Source organism: Myotis nattereri (genome assembly GCF_964212035.1).
Source record: "Myotis nattereri genome assembly, chromosome: 13".
NCBI lineage: Eukaryota > Metazoa > Chordata > Mammalia > Chiroptera > Vespertilionidae > Myotis > Myotis nattereri.
In genome coordinates, this window is record NC_138088.1 from 52,035,752 (window position 1) to 52,055,610 (window position 19,859).

Here is a 19,859-nt window from a genome sequence, read left to right on the forward strand (position 1 = left end):
CTTTCCAGGCAGGGCCGTCAGCTGGGTGTGAATGCCGTGCTCCCGGTTAACCCCCGGGCGTGTGCAGAAGGAAAGGGAAGGAGACGCTCCCTGCAGAGCTAGAGGACAGAGATGTGCCACAGGGACCATTGAGGGCCTGTGACGTGCCTGCTGATGTACTTCTGATTCGGGGCAAGGCCGGGTGAGAAAGTTCAAAGAAAGCACAGTTTAGCCCTAGCCAGTTTGGTTCAGTGGACAGAGCGTTGGCCTGCGGACCGAAAGGCCCCAGGTTCGATTCGGGTCAAGAGCACACACCTCGACTGCAGGCTCCTCCTCGGCCCAGGCCCTGGTTGGGGCTCGTGCAGGAGGCAGCCAATCCATCGGTATTTCTCTCTGTTTTTCACTCTCTCTTCCACTTTCTCTAAAAATCAATGGGAAAATATCCTAAGGGAAGGATTTTTAAAAATAAATAAACAAAAGCACCGTTCACACGGGGAAGAGTTATGAAGCCTTATGTATGCCTAGGAATGACAGAAGGCTCTGAAGTCACCGGAGTGCTTGGGAGAGCCAACCGCACAGGGAGAGGAGGGAGTGATGTGCTAAGCCCCACGGAGAAGTCCGACAGCCACAGAGGAGCCACAGCACCCGGTCTAGTCTTTGCATGTCCTTCTTAAATTGCTCCCCCAAATGCCACGTGACCTGGGGCGTGCTGATGCTGACCCCTGGAGCAACCAGAGGCCTGGGCCAGGGAGGAAACTGCCCAGGATTTGGAGGTCGGGCAGATGTCCACAGGACCTCAAAGAGGCTGCCCGAGAAACGAAGAAAACTCACACAGCTTCCATGGTCCCACCTACAGAGCCCAGAGGATCTGAAGTCTCCTCCTTCGTGTTGATGTACCAATCCAAGGGGCTTAAGGGAATAATGTTTAAGCCTTTTTAGAGAAATACTTGAGTCCATCAACCCCAATGAGTCATGGTGTGGAATGCAACCTAGTAACTGGAATCATTTGAGCAGAACGTGGCTTAAGGAAACCCAGGTGTGTATTAAGGGGCTGCACTGTGGTCTTCTCCCTATCAGACCACAGGCTGGAATCTGATTGAAAATGATTGACGGAAACACTTTCACTAGATTCAGCAAATAAGAACTTCTGCTGCTTCCTCACTAGTTTAAGGGAATAAACACCTCATAGACGGAAATGTCAAAACCAATTACACAGACCGCTCAGAACTCCTTTTCCCTTTTTCAGGAACCGTCAGCATTATCATTATCATGGATCAAGGCAAAGCTTGCAACGTTGCAGCTACGCAAAACGTTCATGGACTCGGTTAATCCCGATGTTGTTCTCTTTGTTCCTTTTCAGTTCACTTTAAAAAATGCTTTTTCCCCAAACATCTCCCACTTCAGGAAATACTTTGACAACCCCTCATAAGCCTGCAAAATTTGTGACAGATCTATGATTATATTTAAGCAGCCTTGTCAGGGGAAGCACACTCACGCTTTCTCTGTTGCCCTGATTTAAAAGGGTGCAGTGAACTCATTGATGTTCTAATGAGAGGCTTCTGCACCTGGAAAAAAAGGGGGGAGGCCCAGCGGGTTTGGCTCAATGGATAGTGCATCGGCCTGTGGACTGAAGGGCACATACCTCAGTTACAGGCTCAACCCCCGGTCCTGGTTGGGGCATGTGCTGGAGGCAAGCAATTGATGTGTCTCTCTCACATTGATGTTTCTCTCTGTGTCTCTCCCCTTCCACTCACTCTAAGAGTCAATGGAAAAAAATATCCTTGGATGAGGATTAACAAAAAAGTGGGGCGGGGGGAATGGGTGGGACTTATAGAACGTGATGGTTATTACTAATAAATAAAAACAATATAAATAAACATGCCACGCTAAGAAAGTCAGTGTGAACCGAACCCTTCCAGGAAACTAAGGCAGGGGAGCTGAATGAAAGAGGAGATCCATAGGGAGAGTAAGTCTCCTGGGACACAGAAGGTTCTGATTCTGTTCTGGTGGTTCTGAAAGGTAGCCAGTGGCTACAGCAGGAAAGCGGACTCCTGGTTACAGAGAAGAGCTGGACAATAATTAGACTTGTCTGTAAACAGAGTGGACAGAAAAAAATATCATGCATGCTCCATCGCCGGAAGTTTTCAAGCACAGGCTCGGTGATCAACTGGCAAAGAGCATGTGCAAAGTGTAATTCCCTCGGGTGAGAGATGAAACTAGATAGCTAAAGGCTAAAGGCGCCTTCCCACTCTAAGGATCTAGGACTCCATGGCTCTGGGTGATCAATAACCCACTCCAGGTCTCCCCTTTCTTCTCTGAAAATGAGGACCTTGACACAAAGTAGGGATCTAAGGTCTTTCCCAGCCTGAGACAGTATAAACTGGCGCATGTTGAGGGCCATGCTCTGGCATTGAACTCACTGTCCAGTCTGGAGGAAGCCACTGAACTTCTCCAGGCTTTGCTCTGAGGTCTTTCCTGGAATCCACAGACAAGATTGGGCCCTTGGAGAACATGAACCCGTCAAGTGCTTAAAGCACCACTGTAGAAAGCAGTAGGTCACACGCCTGAAGTCAAAACATTGATCAAACAGAAGTTTTCTAATCTCATTTCAGACAATACCAGTCAATGAGAGCATTGGGACGATGCCTTAGGGTTCCTTGTCATGGACTTGAAGGGCACTTGCCGTGAAGCTCATGTTGAACTTGGTTAGAGAGTATGTCTCAGGTCTAAACAGGAAACTCTCTGAGAAGGCAGGACGCACAATGCGTGCTTCATGCCCAGAAGGCTGATATGCCCTGCCTCATCTCAGGGACTGGGCTTCCCAGCCCCATTAATGTTTAGTATACAGTTGGTGCTCAAAAACATTTGGATGAACAAAATTAAGTTTCATTGAGGGAAGATGGCCCTTTTTAACAAATTTATTCTATATTATATGGTCACTTCAAATGTGCACACTATATATAGCATCTCTTTAAATTACCTTGACAATTGGAGCTGAAACACCAGTAGGCAAATTCTTTGTGGGGGAGAAAGGGGAGAACAGCTGTGACAGCAGAGGGACATATGTCAGGCTACCAGCTGGAAAAAGCCTTGGATGCCTTGAGGCCATTCCCTGACATGCTCCCTAATTTCTGATTAAATCTGTCCCTGAGTGAACATTTGCCTCTTGTCCCACACAAGAGAAAAGGTGTTTGCACTAATCTGAAAAGCAATGCTGACCTATTTTCCTCTCCAAGCTTTTGGGGAAAGAGAGAGCATGGCTCCCTTTACTTATAAAACTAAAGTGCAAAGATTTTAAAGGTTTGGGTCTCCACCCACCCCTTCGCCCCCCTTAGCCAGAGCTCCTGCCTAGCAGGGCTGACACTGGGTATAGTGGTGAAATGGCTGAGAGGATCTCTCTGATTCTGTCCCACTCCCCAGGGCCTTCTCCTAGTATCATCCCCAATACTTGCTCCAAATCCCAGTGATATCATCCCCCTAGCATTCTACTGGTGTCTATTTCATGAGATTCATGAGATTCAGTCTCCCATTCAGCTCCACAGCCCAGTGCTCCTGGACACGCTTAAACATCTTGGTATCAACCACAGAGTACACCATCTGAAGTGGGGCTTCAAGTGATTGATGAGGATGTAGCTGATATATGGCCTATGTTCCCCTCCCAAGGACAGGTACTTTGTCATAAGACTGAAGTCCAAAGAATGACCCTATTGGAGGCAAAGAAGGAAGGTGGCAGAGCAATGGATTGGGTGCAGAAAACCCTGAATGACAGTCAGCTTTTCCTGACCAGCTGTCAGGACACATCAACTGAAAAGAGAATGGAATATTTTAAATCAGAGATATTTTAAAAAATGCAGGCTATATGTTTCACTAACTTTTACTTGTAAGACTAATCATGTCCTCTACTAACAATTGTTTCTCTAATTCTTCAAAGAGTTTGCTAGATGGGGAGCTAGTCTGTACTCTATTGAAGGAGTCTAGTTGGAGCTCTAGTTATTTGCATACAAGGTTTATCTCTGATTAGACTGTACATTCGTTGATAACAAGGATCTTGCCCTCATAATCTCAACATCCATAGTTCATAGTGGCAGACCCATAGCAGTTTGTCTGGTAAATATGGGATGGATGGATGGATGGATGGATGGATGGATGGATGGATGGATAAAACCTAGTGGCACCCACAACTTAAACTATAGGTGCTGTAGGAACAGCAATTGCACAGGCCAATAGAGACTTAAGAAGAAGACAGTAGAGAGGCAAGTAGGGAGGGAGAGAAATGGAGAGCAAAGGATCCTTGGGCCACCTGGTTTAGAAGGAGAATCAAGAAGGCTCTGGGTAGACAGGAGAGAGTCTCTGTGCCTTTGCTTCTCTGCCTGCCAAAGGAGTGAGTTTAGGTCATCTATCAGGCTCTTTCCAGCTTGAAAGCCTATTGAACCACAAATTGTTAATATCTGGTTGTTAGGCTCTGGTCAGCACAAGTGGTAGGCTACCTTCACCAGGAGATCAGCTGGAGTGGTAGGCATTTTTGAGTACTATTTTGAGGATAATCCTTAAATTTTAATCATAATTCACATGAGGAGCTATTTGTCCTCCTACAAGAGGAAATGCTTGTATTTCAAAAACTCTGCAAACACGAGCATGAGCCCCGTGCCATAGCATTGAATCTGAACGGCATTCTTTTAGCCTCCCTCTCCTCTCAAACAATGCTGCTGATTCCTCTGCGTGAACCTGCCAACTTGGATGCAAAGAACAATGTGTCCCACAGCCGTCCCACCACACCCACCTCCTTTCCATCTGAAACCTGACCTCTGCTCCTTATTATAAGCCATTACAATTACGAGGCAGCAGAGACTCCCAAAAAGTTTACACCCACACACAGAGTTGCTGTGAGCAAATTGCTCCAAGTGCATTCAAGTTCAAGAACATGAGGAGGAGAAAGGCAGAGGGGTTCTAATCTTTGGCCTGTCTCATGGAAGAAGAAAGAAAATCCTCATGTACCACGCTTGTGTCCTATAACGTTCATCATCTGAGATCACAGCCAATGAGTCTTTTCTCTGTGTCCCTTTTTCTCCCCCAGTCCTGAGTTAGGGCAACTGGCTTGGAACTAGAGCAGGAGGGGAAACAGCAGACTGAATTCTAGATGGGAACCTCAAGGGCTGATAAATGGGGCCTAACCTGGGGTAGCTGTGCATCTTGACCCACTCTCAGCAGCCCTTCAACATACAGTAGACATTGGGGAAGTTTGTGGCTGGAATCTTCTTCCAGGGAGATAATATATGTATACGTTTCCTAGGGCTGCCATAACAAATGACCATACACTGAGTGGCTTAAAACGACAGATTTATTTTCTCACAGTTCTGGCAGCCAGAAATCTGTAGTCAAGGTATGGGCAGGACCTCACTCCCTTGAAGGCTCTAAGACAGAATTCTTCATTGCCTTTTCCTATTTTCTGTTGGTACTAGCAATTCTTGGCATTCCTTTGTTTGCGGCTGCATCACTCCAATCTGCCCCTATCATCACATGCCCATAGTTCCTATGTGTCTCTGTGTCTTCACATGGCCTTCTTACAAAGACCCGAGTCCATAGTTGTAAGGCCCACCCTAATCCAGTATGACCTCATCTTAATTAAATATACCTGCAAAGACCCTAATTGCAAATATGGCCACATTCTGAAGTTCTGAGTTGACATGAATTTTGAGAGGACACCTCTTAACCCAATACAATACAGTAAAGGGCAAAGGCCACAGCCTAAAAGTCAGGAGACCTGGGTTCAAGGTCGGACTCTTTCACTTATTAGTTATGTGGACTTAGACAAGTCATTAACCTGTCAATGCCTTTACTATAAAATGGGAATAACAACAATAATAACTACATCTCAGGGTTGTTGTGAGACTAGAGTGACGGTGACTGTGGACATTGTGATGTGGCAATGACCTCGATGCTATGGCAGCCTCCAAGTCTACTTCTAGGCTGGCTAAAGAGGAAGTCACAGAACATTAGGTGGTAGGCAGCTTCTAGGACAGCCCCCAGTGCTCCCTGCCTCCTGCTACCCACGCCCTTGTATGTCTCTCCCTTGAGTATTGAGTGGACTTACTGACTTACTTCTAGTGAATCTGGCAAAAGCGATGAGCTGTCACTCCTGAGATTAGGGTATAAAATGACTCTGGCTTCCCTCTCGCTCATCTCTCTTTTGCTTTCTCACTTCCTCGCTGGGATGGAAGACAGCTGCCATGTTGTAAGCTGCCTTATGGCGAGGCCCACATGGCCAAGAACTGAGAGGGGAACTCTGGTCAGCAGCCCACGAGAAACAGGAGGATCCTGCCAATACCACCCAAGGGAGCAGAGCAGCAGATGCTCCCCGGTTAGCCTTGATCACAGCCTGGGACAGACCCTGAGCGGAGGACTCTATCCAGATTCCTGACCCGGAGAAATTGTGAGATAATAAATGTTTATTATTTTAAGCCACTGGATTAGGAGTGATTTTTTTTTACACAGCCATAGATAGCTAATTGCTATAGACTCCGTGTTTCTGCCCCTTCTCCCCCAAATTCTTAAGTTGAAACCTAATCCCTAGTGTGATGGTGTTAGGAGGTGGGACTTTGGGGATGATTCATCTCATGAATGGGATTAATGCCTTTATAAAAGAGACCCCAGAGAGCTCCCTTGCTCCTTCCACCATGTGGACCAGGAAGTGGGACCTCATCTGACATCTGGCAGCACCTTGATCTTGGACTTCCCAGCCTCCAGAACTGTGAGAAATAAGTTTCTGTTGTCTATAAGCCACCCAGTCTAAGGTATGCTGTTATACCAGCCCAAACAGACCAAGACATTAATTCAGTTTTCTAAATCAATTTAAAAATTGAGAAACAAGAGGAAAGAGATGACCTAGGGTGCGGGTGGGATGAAGGACCATACTTCCTGAGCCCTGGATTATGCAATATTCACAAGTCCAGTCTCTCTCTCAGCCACACCTGCCTTCCTAACTGATGGTTTGATTACAGGACCAGAGTTGAGGTCTGAGCAAAGGGGCTCACAGGCAGAAGGTACACAGCTGTGCCAATAACACACACTTGCTCCATAGGGGAGATGCAGGGACAAGTGCTCATGAACCCAGCTAGCACTTGTCAATTAGCCTGTTGAGCAGTATGTTTGTTGTTTTTTTCTGGCAGGGACACATGAGACCGGCATGGATAATCTCAATGTGTGCCTATGTTAAGACCTTAGTGCCTCATATAACTTGTGCATATTTAACATATCATATTTGGTGCCTTGTATACAGTATGTGTGTTATGACTATTTAATACCTACTTGGTCTTTTCATCCTTTTTTATTTATTTTTTGTTTAAAAAAGTAATTTTTTATCTTTAGTATTGTTACTCATGCCATCTGCTTTACTGGCCACATCTTCACCACATTTTTACCTTGCTTAGAATGCCTTCTGTCAAGCCTATCAAACTCCTACCCATCCTCCAAAGCCCAGCTTTAGTGCTACCTTCTTCAGAAAGCCTGTCCTGACACTCCAGCCCATAGGGTGTACATACCAGTCCATAAAAGCTAATGGGTAATTTTTCAGGAATTTTGAGAGCTGGTTATTGAACTCAGGCATTATTAAAAGTTAAATTATATAAACGTACAATGAAATAAATTATATTAAAGACAAGGGGAGTAAATGCTCAGAACTCATTCCTTCTGAAGTATTATAATAGACTTGACTATACTCTATGCTTGAGCTTATTTATATCTGTTGCATCATTGCGGTGCAACTACATTGAGTGCTTTTATGTATCTCTTTCCAACTCCATGTTTCATGAAACCAACCTGGTGACTTGAAATTGATCATGGTGGAAGTGTGGTATTTACACCATGGCAAGTGGCACATGCTACAAAATAGAGCTTTTCTTTTCTTCCCAGGGAGCTAGTGGTTAAACGTTTACCAACACCACCACTGGCTCCAGCCAAAGTAATCTCTCTGAATTCTAAACTCTCGTAGTATTTCCTGTCTTTACTGCTCAATAAATGGACATTTCAGCATTTGCTGCCTTAGTTACCAGGTAATTTCCTGAGTGTGTATGTGTGTACATGGGTATATGCAATTTTTCTCCCTATAACTGAGTTGTCGCCACTTTTAGGGGCAGGCACAGTGTCCCCTTTAGCCTTCCTGAGCCCCCTTTTCCTTAAATAACTGAACAAAATTCATTCCCCTCCCCTGCGTGAGAGCCAGCACCATCTCCAGGCTTTCTGGCACTCCTGGGGGCTCATACTTTCACCATCTCCTCCACTGTTCTTCTGACTCCTGGCCTCTCCCTGCCACTGCTCTCCTGTTTCTGCCCCACATTAGCCCCTACTGCTCCTCCTTTTCCCCACAGCACTATGGACACAGCAATATATCTTTACCAAGGGCTTGAAGCGCATGGACTGAAGAACAGCACTGAAATGGCAATAATTCAACATGAGGCATCACTTCCTGATACAGCCATTCCCATCACCAGAACTCTCTCTGTGTCCTTTTTCCTTGGTCCCTCTCCACCAGGACTCTTATCTCTATGTTTGGGGGTTCCCAAAGCTCCAGTTTCTTTATCCACCAAAGGAAAACCACAAGTCATCTAACTTTATGATGTCAAGAGATTTTCTCTGAATCCCTCCCCAACTAGGAATCCATCTTTGTACATTAGGGGTGGGGGGAAGATTATGATAAAAACTTTCAACCAAGTGGGTATAGAATACATATACCTCAAAATAAAGGCTGTATATTACAACTCCCTAGCTACATTATACTCAATGATGAGAAGCTGAAAAAGGTTTCTTCAAAGATCAGGAAAAAGACAGGAGTGCCCACTCTCACCACTTTTATTCAATATAATATTGGTAGTCCTAACCAGAGCCATTAGGCAAGAAAAGGAAATAAAAGACATCCAAAGTAAAAAGGAAGAAGTCTTTAAAAATTATCTCTATTTGCAGGTAACACGTTATTATATTTAGAAAGTGCTAAAGACTCCACCAAAAAAAAAAAAACTGTTGTAATTAATAAATTCAGTGAATTTGCACGAGACAAAAGCAATATAGTTAAAAGTCAGCTGTGTTTCTATATACTCATAATGAACTACCAGAAACAGAAATTAAGAAAAAAATCCCATTTACAATTACATTAAAAAGAATAAAATATCTGGGAATAAATTTAACCAAGGTGATAAATTTAACCAACAAAAACTATAAGACACTGATAATAGAAACTGAAGAAGATACAAAGAAATGGAAAGATATTCCATGCTCATAGATTGGAACAATAAATACTGTTAAAATGCCCATACTATCCAAAGTAATCTGTAGATTCAATGCAATTGCTATCAAAATTCCAATGTCATTTTTCACAGATATAGAACAACAACAAAATCCTACAATTTGTATGAAATCACAAAACCCATTGAATAGCCAAAGCAATCTTGAGGAAGAAAAGCAAAGCTGAAGGCATCACACTTCCTGATTTCCAACTATATTACAAATCTATAGTAATCAAAACAGTATTGTACTGGCAGAAAAACAGGCACATAGAGCTATGGAACAGACTAGAGAGCCCAGAAATAAACCCATGCAAATACGGTCAATTAATTTATGACAAAGGAGCCAAAAATATACATAGAATATACAATGGGGAAAGCAGTCTCTTCAATACACGGTGTTGGAAAGTTGGACAGCCACATGCAAAAGAATGCAACTGGACTACTATCTTACACCATATGCAAAAATTAACTCAAAACAAAAACTTAGACATAAGATCTGAAACCATAAATCTCGTAGAAGAAAACTTAGGCAGTAAGTTGGTTGTGAGTTTGGGTGATGATTTTTGGATTTGTAACAAAAGCAAAAATAAACAAGTGGAACTACATCAAACTAAAAATCTTTTGCACAGAAGAAAAAAAGCATCAACCAAATGAAAAGGTGACCTACATAATGGGAGAAAATGTGTGCAAATCATATATTTAATAGGGGTTTAATATCAAAAATATATTTTAAAAACTCTCAACTCAATAGTAAAAAACAAAAACAAAACAAACAAACAAAAAACCAGTTTGAAATGGGCAGAGGCTCTGAACAGTCTTTTTCCCCAAAGATGACATACAAATGGCCTACAGGTACCTGAAAAGGTGTTCAACATCACCAATCATCGGGGAAATGCAAATCAAAACCACAATGAAACATGACTTCATACCTATTAGAATAGCTTTTATTAAAAAAAAGATATGTTATTGAGGATGTGGAGAAAAGGGAACCCTCGTGCACTGTTAGTGGGAATGTAAATTGGTGCAGAAAAACAGTATGGAGGTTCCTCAAAATATTACGAATAGAACTACCAATGACCCAGCAATTCTACTTCGGAGCAATTATCCAAAAGAATTGACAATAGGATCCTGTAGAGCTATTTGCACACCCTTGTTCACCACAGCATTATTTACAATAGTGAGGAGGTGGAAGCAACCTGAATGTTCACCAACAGGTGACTGGATAAACGAAATGTGGTGTGTACACACCACGGACTATTACTTGGCCTTAAAAACACTGTTAAGAGGGTACATTTGTTATGTATTTTCATCACCATTTTTTTTTAAAGGAAGGAAACAGACTCATCTTCCCATTCTACAACTATGTGATTCTCTGACAGGACTCTAGACACAGTACAAGACAATCATATGTGAGCCTGATATAAATGAAATAATGGGGTCACCCTTCACCATCCCTGTGGATAACAGGTATGTTGAATGAGGTGTCCAAATGTTGCGGTGAGCCCACTTTTAGCTCTGGGACAGCCTATACACTGTATAATCTTCTTACAACTGGAATAAAGTCTTCTACCAGGGCGCAAGGCACATGCCTGTCACCTCCAACCACCCCGTGCCACACCCAGGCAAATGGGCTTCCTCTTCTGCCTGTGAGCAGCCTGTTGGGAAACCTCACCTACTTAAATGAACTTGTGGTACATCCTTTAGAAGCGAGAAAATATCCCTTTTACTCTTTAGTTTGTGGATAGTGTTTGCGCACTAATCAGCTTGTCAAGAGCTCATGCAAAAGGACGGCCACTCGTTGTCATGGCTGCTTTGACACCCCCTCCAGGAAAATCATGTTATCACTTCACCCCTTTAAAATAAAAGGCGGGGGGAAGCAGCAGATATTTGAGGTGAGGGTCAGATGTTGCCAGAGACCAGTTTTTTCTGCAAGACAGTTCCCACGTGTGCCTTGCTCTGCTCCCAGTGTTTCCAAGCAGGGTCTCGGGCCTGTGCCAGAGTGGTTTGGGGTCTGGAGCATCCCTTAAAGGAGTTGTAATGTTCTTTTTTTTAAAAAAAAAAATATTTTTATTGATTGCAGAGAGGAAGGGAGAGGGAGAGAGAGATAGAAACATCAATGATGAGAGAAAATCATTGATTGACTGCCTCCTGCACGCCCCCACCTGGGGATCGAGCCCGCAACCCGGGCATGTGCCCTTGACTGGAATCAAACCTGGGACCCTACAGTCCGCAGGCTGATGCTCTATCCATTGAGCCAAACCAGTTAGGGCGGGAGTTGTAATGTTCTTGACAGACTGTCTATTAAAATACTTGTATCCTCATCTGAAGTTTCCAGTCTGTTTGCACTGAGCCCCATCCAGCTCCAAAGGGAAATAAAACACCAGATGTGTTCTTTGCAGCAGGTTAGAGCCAACCTTTATTGTCAGTGGCACCAAATTCTGCACCATCTGCCCAGCCCAGAGACTCCAAATAGCTCCCCACAGCCCAGTGTCTTAAGTGGACAGGGGGTTTGGAAGAGGTCGAGTTGCGACTCTGGCCACCTCCCAAGTCTGAAAACATTTATCAGATGATTTTATCCATGGTGCCTCCCTTTATATCACAAAATCAAGCATTTTTAGAGCTAAAAAGGATCTTGGAGATCTTCTAGGTCAATACCCTCAACCTACCAAGAAGGAAACTGGGAGGGGCGTGCAGTGAGTTGAAGAGTCGGCAAAGGACGCCTGCTGCTGGTAACAGAGCCTGGGCCAGAACCAGCGGGGCCTCCTGACTCCCTAGGTTAGCAGCTTCCCACTCCTGCCCGTCAGAGTTTCCAGAGAACCAAAACATTGACAGCCCCCCAACATCAGTCAATATTTACTACGACCAAATGCCAGCAGAACCTAGAGATTTTGAAATTTGCACTCATGTGGTTTGATGTGTTCGACTGGAAAAAGATTTTTGACTTATCTATAAGGGATCTGTTTATTTAGCTCGCCCTGGTGGAGTGTTTTGTACCCCTCGACCAGATTCGCGCTCAGTTAAATGTTCCACAAACACCCAGCCCATGTCTCCTGTTCCTGCACCCCCACAAAGGACCCAAGAGACAAACACCTTCTGGTCCCCAAACAGGCTGACTGGGTCGCAGATTAGAACGAGTGTTTTCTGCTATTTGGTCCTGGGGACCTCGCTCGATGGAGCCACTGAACCAAAGTCAGGGGACCTGGGTTTGAGTTGGAGTCCCTTCAATCCCTGCCTGGCTCCCTCAGAAAGGCTCAGTCCTGGCCTGGTCTTCAGAAGCCAGGAGGGATATAAGCTCTCAGCTTCCGCTCAGCCCAACTGCCCATTTCCTAGGTTGCTATCCATGCTCTGCTCTTCCATGCCCAAGGGGTAACCTGCAACAGAACCACCTACCAGGTTTGGCTTGTTCTCCTCTGCACACTCACCCCTGTCCCCCGTAACCCTGTCTGTGTCAGGCCTCCTTTTTCCTGGGTTCTGGATACCCTGCGTCCTGCCCACCTCTTGGACCCCAGGACAATCGTGGGCTAGACTCTCCAGTGTTGAAGGCTCTCCTGGCTGGGCCAGGCTGGGGTGAAGTGCCTGGGGGTACATTCAGATTTCCAAGCTGATGCCGCACCAGGATTGGGGACCACTAACCTTAATAGCTCCCTGGCTTTTCTCCCAGTCTCGGTGAGTTCTGCCCTCTGCTCTCCCACCTGTCGCCCCCCATTCCTCCTTTAAGCCTTGGTTGAGTCCAGTTCCAGAGGAGGCCTATCCGACCTTTTGAAAGTCAAGGGGGCCAGGCTGGGCACACATGGTTTAAAGCAGCGCTCTGCACAAACCTGCAAGCACACCTGTGATTTCTCTGCCTGCTGGCGTGGGAGGTCTACAGGACAGGGTGCGAAGGATCTGGACATCAGACAACAAGGCAGCTGGGTTTCAGAAGGTCAGTTTGATTATTAATGCCTGAGAGGGATCTGGCTTTGAAAGGGAGTTGAAATGTTCCCACTAATTGAGGAAGATGAAAACTCTGAGGATCTGAATGTGGTGACGGGTGCATCCTGTCCCCAGGCCCCGGGAAGGTCACTGAAACATGGAAACTCATCAGCCATAGGAGACATCACTAAACAAGACTTTGAATTTGAGGACCTATTTTTAAAGAGTGCATGTTTCTCGTTAAAAGTACTAAATCCGGCGATAGAATGAATGGCCTTAGTTTCTATTTCAGTTTTGTTGATTAAAAATCTGGGTCCAGGATGTGCCCCTTTGACAATTTCCCAAAGCACGCGCCTTCCTCCTACAGCTCTCAAAACTGCATCTCGCCGGGGCCCTCGTCCTGCGCTCAGGGCTGCGGCTTTCTCTTGAAGCCCTGAGAAAGGTCACGCAGGGAGTGTCGTGGGAATAAGCCGAAGACCCCTGCGTGGAAAACAGTGCAGCCTTAGACCACAGAGCAGTTGTGGAGGCCCCCAGAGGCCGGGAAGATGAAGGCTCCCAGTTGATCCGGTGATGGGGCGGCTCACACACAGTCAGGAGGATGCTGGTCACGGAGGAGGCGCATCCTGCTGAGTGAGTTAGGGGTCAACTAGCGTCAGCTCTCCTTTCGACCTCTTGTTCTATCCACCCCAGTGACTCAGAGATGGAAGATTTGGTGCTGGCCGGTTTTTCTCAGTAGTTAGAGTGTTAGGCCTGCAGACCGAAGGGTCTCTGGTTCGATTCCCGGTCAAGGGCGCATATCTGGGTTGCAGGTTCCCCAGCCCTGGTAGAGAGGCAATTAATCCATGTCTCTCTCTCTCTCTCTCTCTCTCTCTCTCTCTCTCTCTCTCTCTTCCTCCTCCTTCTCCTCCTCTCCCCTACCTTCCTCCCTCCCACTCATTCTTCAGAAGTCAATGAAAAAAATATCCTCAGGTGATAAGTAAAAGGAAGAAAAAAAAAGATTTGTCCAGGTAACTCTTTACAAGTCTGTTTCACTTGCAAATGTTCCCAATGCTTTCGTAAACTGTTTCAGCTGGGTTCCTCAGAGTAGATTCATGTGCAAGGGGTTTACGATGGGGGTGCCTCCATAGGAGAAGAAGGGGGTGGGGGAAGCAGTGCAGCCTTAGACCACAGAGCAGTTAAAAATCTGGGTTCAGGATGTGCAGCCCAAACGCCATCCCCAAAGGAGGTCTCAGGTGGGAGCCCCCGGAAGCAAAGCACTCAGACACTGGGGACAGACGCACAGAACCAGGAAGGGGGCTCCAGCAGCTCTGGGTGCAGCAGCGACCGCATCTGCTACACTCGGGCTAGCTCAGCTGGGCCCTAAACAACTCAAGGAGGCAGGAGGGATTCCGCCCGCCATTCACAGAACAGAGAAGCTAAGATGAAAAACAAGCTGCAGCCAATATAGCCCCAGGGATGTAAGTCTCACATAGGGCAGAGAGTAGTATCGCCATAACTGTGTACGGTGCCAGGTGGGTCCTGGAAACATGGGGGGACACTTTGTAAAGTATGCGATTGGCTAACCACTGTGCTGTCCACCTGACACCAATACAAAACACTGAAAGTAAACGGTAAATGAAAAATAAAAATAAAACGCAACACCCAAGGAAAGCCGTGGGCAAGGTGGCACACTCGGTACGCATAACAAAGCGTGCAGAGCTCACCTGCTGTGCTCCGACCCCGGCTCTCCCCTCTTCCGCAGAAATGATCCTTCCGGCTGCCCACGAAGGATTCCCACCCGGCCAAGGCGCGTGCGTCCACGGCGGCAACGTAACTGGGAAGTCAAGTCAGCTGCATCCCACACCAGCTGGAATTACTGTGGGATTTGTTGGGACTTATTGATGTTGTTGATGCTGCAGCTTCTTAGCCCCTAAACCAGAACAGCTTATGAGGACTTGGGAGCAGTTTCGTACAGGGGGCCTTGACTTACGAGTGTCCCCACTAACGAGTTTTTTGAGATACCAGCTGTCTCTCCGCTGATTTTTTGCATTGAGTTGGCAGAGTAATTTGAGTTCACGAGCTCCTTAACGAGCTCGGTCTCGGAACGAATTAAACTCCTAAGTCAAGGCCCCACTGTACTTCCTAACCGCCTCACCTCTAGAAAACAGACTTCAGAACAGAGTTGTTCTGATGAACAGACTCACCATGCCCGGTGCCCCCCCAATACCTGTGCTGTTCCCATCTGTGTGATACCCTGCCCTCTACTCACATCCTCCTGGCAGCCAATCACCCCCATACGCCCCAACCATAAGCCTCTGAGTAAGCCTTGCTGGATGCCCCCACCGTCCCACGGCATCTGACCTCCTTAGACATCAGCCTTTCGGTGGTATGTCCTCCTGCCTTACCTTCTTAATGGGCTGGCTTCTTCCTGCCCAATCTGGACATCTGTTTCTTAGGCCTCGCTTGTTAGGACCGATGCCACATCTGTGCGTCCTCTGCAAAGTCCCGCATGGCATTTCAGACACAGGAGATGTTTGGACAGCATTCGGTCACTCGATTTTGGAGACAGAAAATGGAAGCACCCAGAGCAACCTGCCCAGGTAAATCCTGAGCCACGGGCAACACTCGGCTTGGAAACGCTTCCTCTCTCTCCGTTTTCCTTGTTGCAGCTGGGAAGGACCTGCGAGATCCCGGTGGAAGATCTCCCCTGTTAGCACAGGCGGAGGAAGGGGCGGGGCCTGGAGGCAACATGCCCACCTGAGCTAATAGCTATGTGGTCTCAGGCAAACTCACTCCACTTGTTTCTGCCCCTGTTTTCTACTCTGTAAAATGGGTTTAATAATAGCACCTGTCTCATGGGGTGATGGGGACTGAGTTTCGTGCATATGAAGGGCGCAGAGCAAGCATTCTGAATAGATGTATCGATTATCAGGATTACTATTGTTATAAGAGTCCAGCAAAGGAAGGAGTTTGCCTAAGCGTTCTGTATCTAGGAAGACTGTGCCCACATGTCTCGGTGAGGCCTCCCCTGACCACCTTATTTAAGTGGCAACCCTCCCCCTTGCCTATACTCCTTATGCCCCATCCTGGCTTGTCACCTCCTAACCTACTGTGTAATTAACTTATTTGGTTTGTTATTTGTTCACTAGGGGAAAGCGAGGGTGGGGGCCCTGCCCGTTTTGTTCACTGCCGTATGCCCAGTGCCCGGGACAGAGCCTGGTCCACCGTGGGCACTGTGTATTATTTACTGGCTGATGAAGTGGCGAGTCTGGGATTCAGTGTTGCCTCGGTGGCTATGAGCAGCCCACATGGTGGCCCGGTGATGACCTGGGGTGGGGCTCCCCGTGAACGGCCCTCCCTCTATAAGCCCCTATTCCCCACACCTACACATCCACAGGGACCCTTCCGCAGCAAATTGCAGAAAAGGTTCTACCTCCACGTGCAGGCACTGCCTGAATTCGAAGGACAAATACCTGGGCTGCCAGGCAGGGCCACGTCTGATTCCCAGGGTGGCTGTTGCCCAGCTGTGTGATGGGCAAGGCCTTTTGCCTCTTTGGACCCTTCTCATGGGCCTGGGGGTCTCCAGGCCTCTCCCAGCTTCCTCAGTCCCAGCTGCACGGCTTCCTTACTTGCAGAACCCACGAACGTGGAGCCTCCCTGGCCCTCCTGGTTACCCCTGAACCAAACCAGCCAGGGCGGCTCTGCTCTCAAGGGAGAGGAAGTGCAGGGAACAGCCTCCCTGCCCGGCCGGCTCCCCTGGGACTGGCCCTTGTGCAGCAGGACTGGACCCTGGCTGTCTGCTTTGAAGCTGAGCTCCTTGCTTGGGTGGGGCATGTGTCTGCATGGGCAGTTTTTTTTTTCTCCTATTGCCAAGAATTTCCGCTGCCAGGGGCATTCATCTTTCCCAGGAACTCCCTTCAGCTGAAAGAGAAAGGAAAAGCAAATAAAAGACACCCTCCCTGAACAGGGAGACTTTCTTTCTCTGACTGAGTCCTTGATTAGAAAAACGTTCTGCCAAGTGTGGCATCCTGTTCTGGCCCTGCCCTGCGACTCCTCTCCCCGGTGGAGCCCTCGGGGCTGCTCTGGGTGTGAGTAATGGCGGCGGGGGCTGGGTGGCCTTGGGTGGTTGCTGCAAGGTCAGCAGTAGATGAACTTTTGGGACTCGGGGACATGAATTCAAGCTGTCAGCCAAGTGTGCAAAGTTGCCCAGCTGAAACTGATTAACTTCTCTCCCAAGTTCGCTCGCGCGCTCTCTCTCTCTTTCTCTTCCTTAATAGCAATTTATGCACATTGCCTGCTGGACAATTTAAAAAGATAAAAACATCCAGCCGGCATGGCTCATGGTTGAGCGTGTTGACCTATAAACCAGGAGGTCAGGTTTGATTCCCAGTCAGGGCACATGCCCAGGCCGCCAGCTTGATCCCCCGTGGTGGGCATGCAGGAGGCAGCTGATGAGTGAAACATCATTGATGTTTCTATCTCTCTCTCTGAAATCAATAAAAAAAATATACATTTAAAAAATAAAAGCAACCATATCATCTTTTCTGTTCTAATATACCTCTTCCACTTGGGTGACAGAACTCACAGGCATGGACCCTGGTACTGAATTCTGTGCCAAAGGTTCTGCCATCCAGCATGGAAGCCACTTGCCACATGTGGCTGCCGAGGTTTGAAATGTGGTGAGTTTAAACTGTGTGGGTTATATGTGTAAATACACACTGGATTTCAAAGGCTGCATATGACAAAAAAATATAAACTGGCTCAATCATAATTTTTATATTGGTTACAGACTGAAATGATCATATTTGGGATATATTGGGTTAAATAAAATATATTACTAAAAATTAATTTTAATTTTTTTAATGACAACTAGGAAATTTGAAATTACATGTATGGCTCACATTACATTCTATTGGATTATCTATATATATAAAAACCTAAGCAACTGAATGACTGAACAACTGAATGACAGAACGACCGGTTGACCAGTCGCTATGACACGCACTGACCACCAGGGAGAAGACGCTCAACACAGAAACTGCCCCCTGGTGGCCAGTGCTCTCCCACAGCCAACCTCCCGTGGCCCCTCCCCCGATCACTGGCCAGGCCGAGGGACCCTACCCATGCACAAATTCATGCACTGGACCCTAGTGCTGATATAAAATTGAGTTTTCTGCCCTGACTGCTGTGGATCAGTTCGTTGAGCATCAACCTATGAACCAGGAGGTCATGGGTTCGATTCCCAGTCAGGGCACATGCCCAGGTTCCAGGCTCAAACCCTGGTGTGGGGGGCAGATGCAGGAGGCAACTGATTGATGTTCCGCTCTCACATCCATGTTGCTCTCTCTCCCTTCCTTTCTCTAAAAATCAATAAAAATATTTAAACACACACACAAAAACCCTTAGTTTTCTTAGAATTTTTTCTCTAAATTCAAACAAGGAAGACCAACATTTTGCCTTGCCCACCTTCCTTGGATATTCAATCCATTTTCCCAGGTTGCAAGATAAGCAAGAGCAATCATTTACTTCTCACTAGGCATTCCTCCCAGAAGCTCTGAGAATGGAGGGCAGCACAGGGCTGTCATCCATCTGTCAGGAGCTCCGAAAGGAATTGCATTTTCATTTTTCTCTGCAGGCAAGACATGGTAATTTCTGCAATGGATGATTTTCATTTCTAGCTGTACCTCTTACTCATTATCCCAGAATCTTCTGTGTAAAAACCACTGCTCTCCTAATTAACCAATTAACAGAAGGTGCTTGGAAAGCAGCTGTTAGGGATAGCGCTGGTAGGAAGTGTTTAAGAATAAGTCATGTCCTTACTGCTAGGTGCTGCCCTAGCTTGAATATCCTAAGAGAATTTTCTGTGGTCATCGGGTAACACAAATGCCAACACCAGCTCTCTGACTAGTAGCTGCAGGACCTGAGAAATCCACTTCCCTGGCCTGCAATTTTGTCATCTGCAAAGTTGACAGGGGGTTTCTAAAATTCCTTTATCCTTGGTACTAGAGTTAAAATTCCTGACTTAATGAAACACCGGATCTTTTAGTCTTGCATCTTAATTATGGCAAGCTTAATGATGGGTCATGACTAAGGTGCAATAATTTTAAAAATAGAACTTTTTTTTTAGTCAACTTTCTGGTGTTATGTAGGAGTTTTCTGATTACCTTATAAAGGTTTTCCCTCTTTTCGGTTTGGGGTTATCAAATCGAAGCAGTGGAAAGGCCGACTGTAGCAGGTTACCTGATGGTTTTCTAATGAAAACCATATCTGGTTGTGCAATCGCCCCAGGGTAGCAGTTCGGTCATGTCTATCGAGAGCTGCAAAGTTCATCTCCCATCAGCCTTCTTGGAATCCATCAGAAAGAAATTAGCAGAAAGTTGAACAAAGATTTACATGCAGAATTAGTAAGCCAAACTACTTAAAATTAATAGTAATAATAATTAGTAGTCATAATTGGAGTCAGATGTCCAGCTGACTGGTAAGATTGATAGAGTAAATCCATACAATGGAATATTGTTACGGCGTTAAAAATTGCTTTAAAGAGCTACTACTTCCCAACAAGGGAAAATATTCTCAGTATCTGTTTTCTAAAAATCTTCAAAATCTTAACAGTCATTTTTTCCCAAGTAGTGGCATTTATGAGTGATTTTCATTTTCATAGTCCTTCTTTTTCTACGTGTCTTCCAAATTCTTTAATAATCCCAATTACTTTAA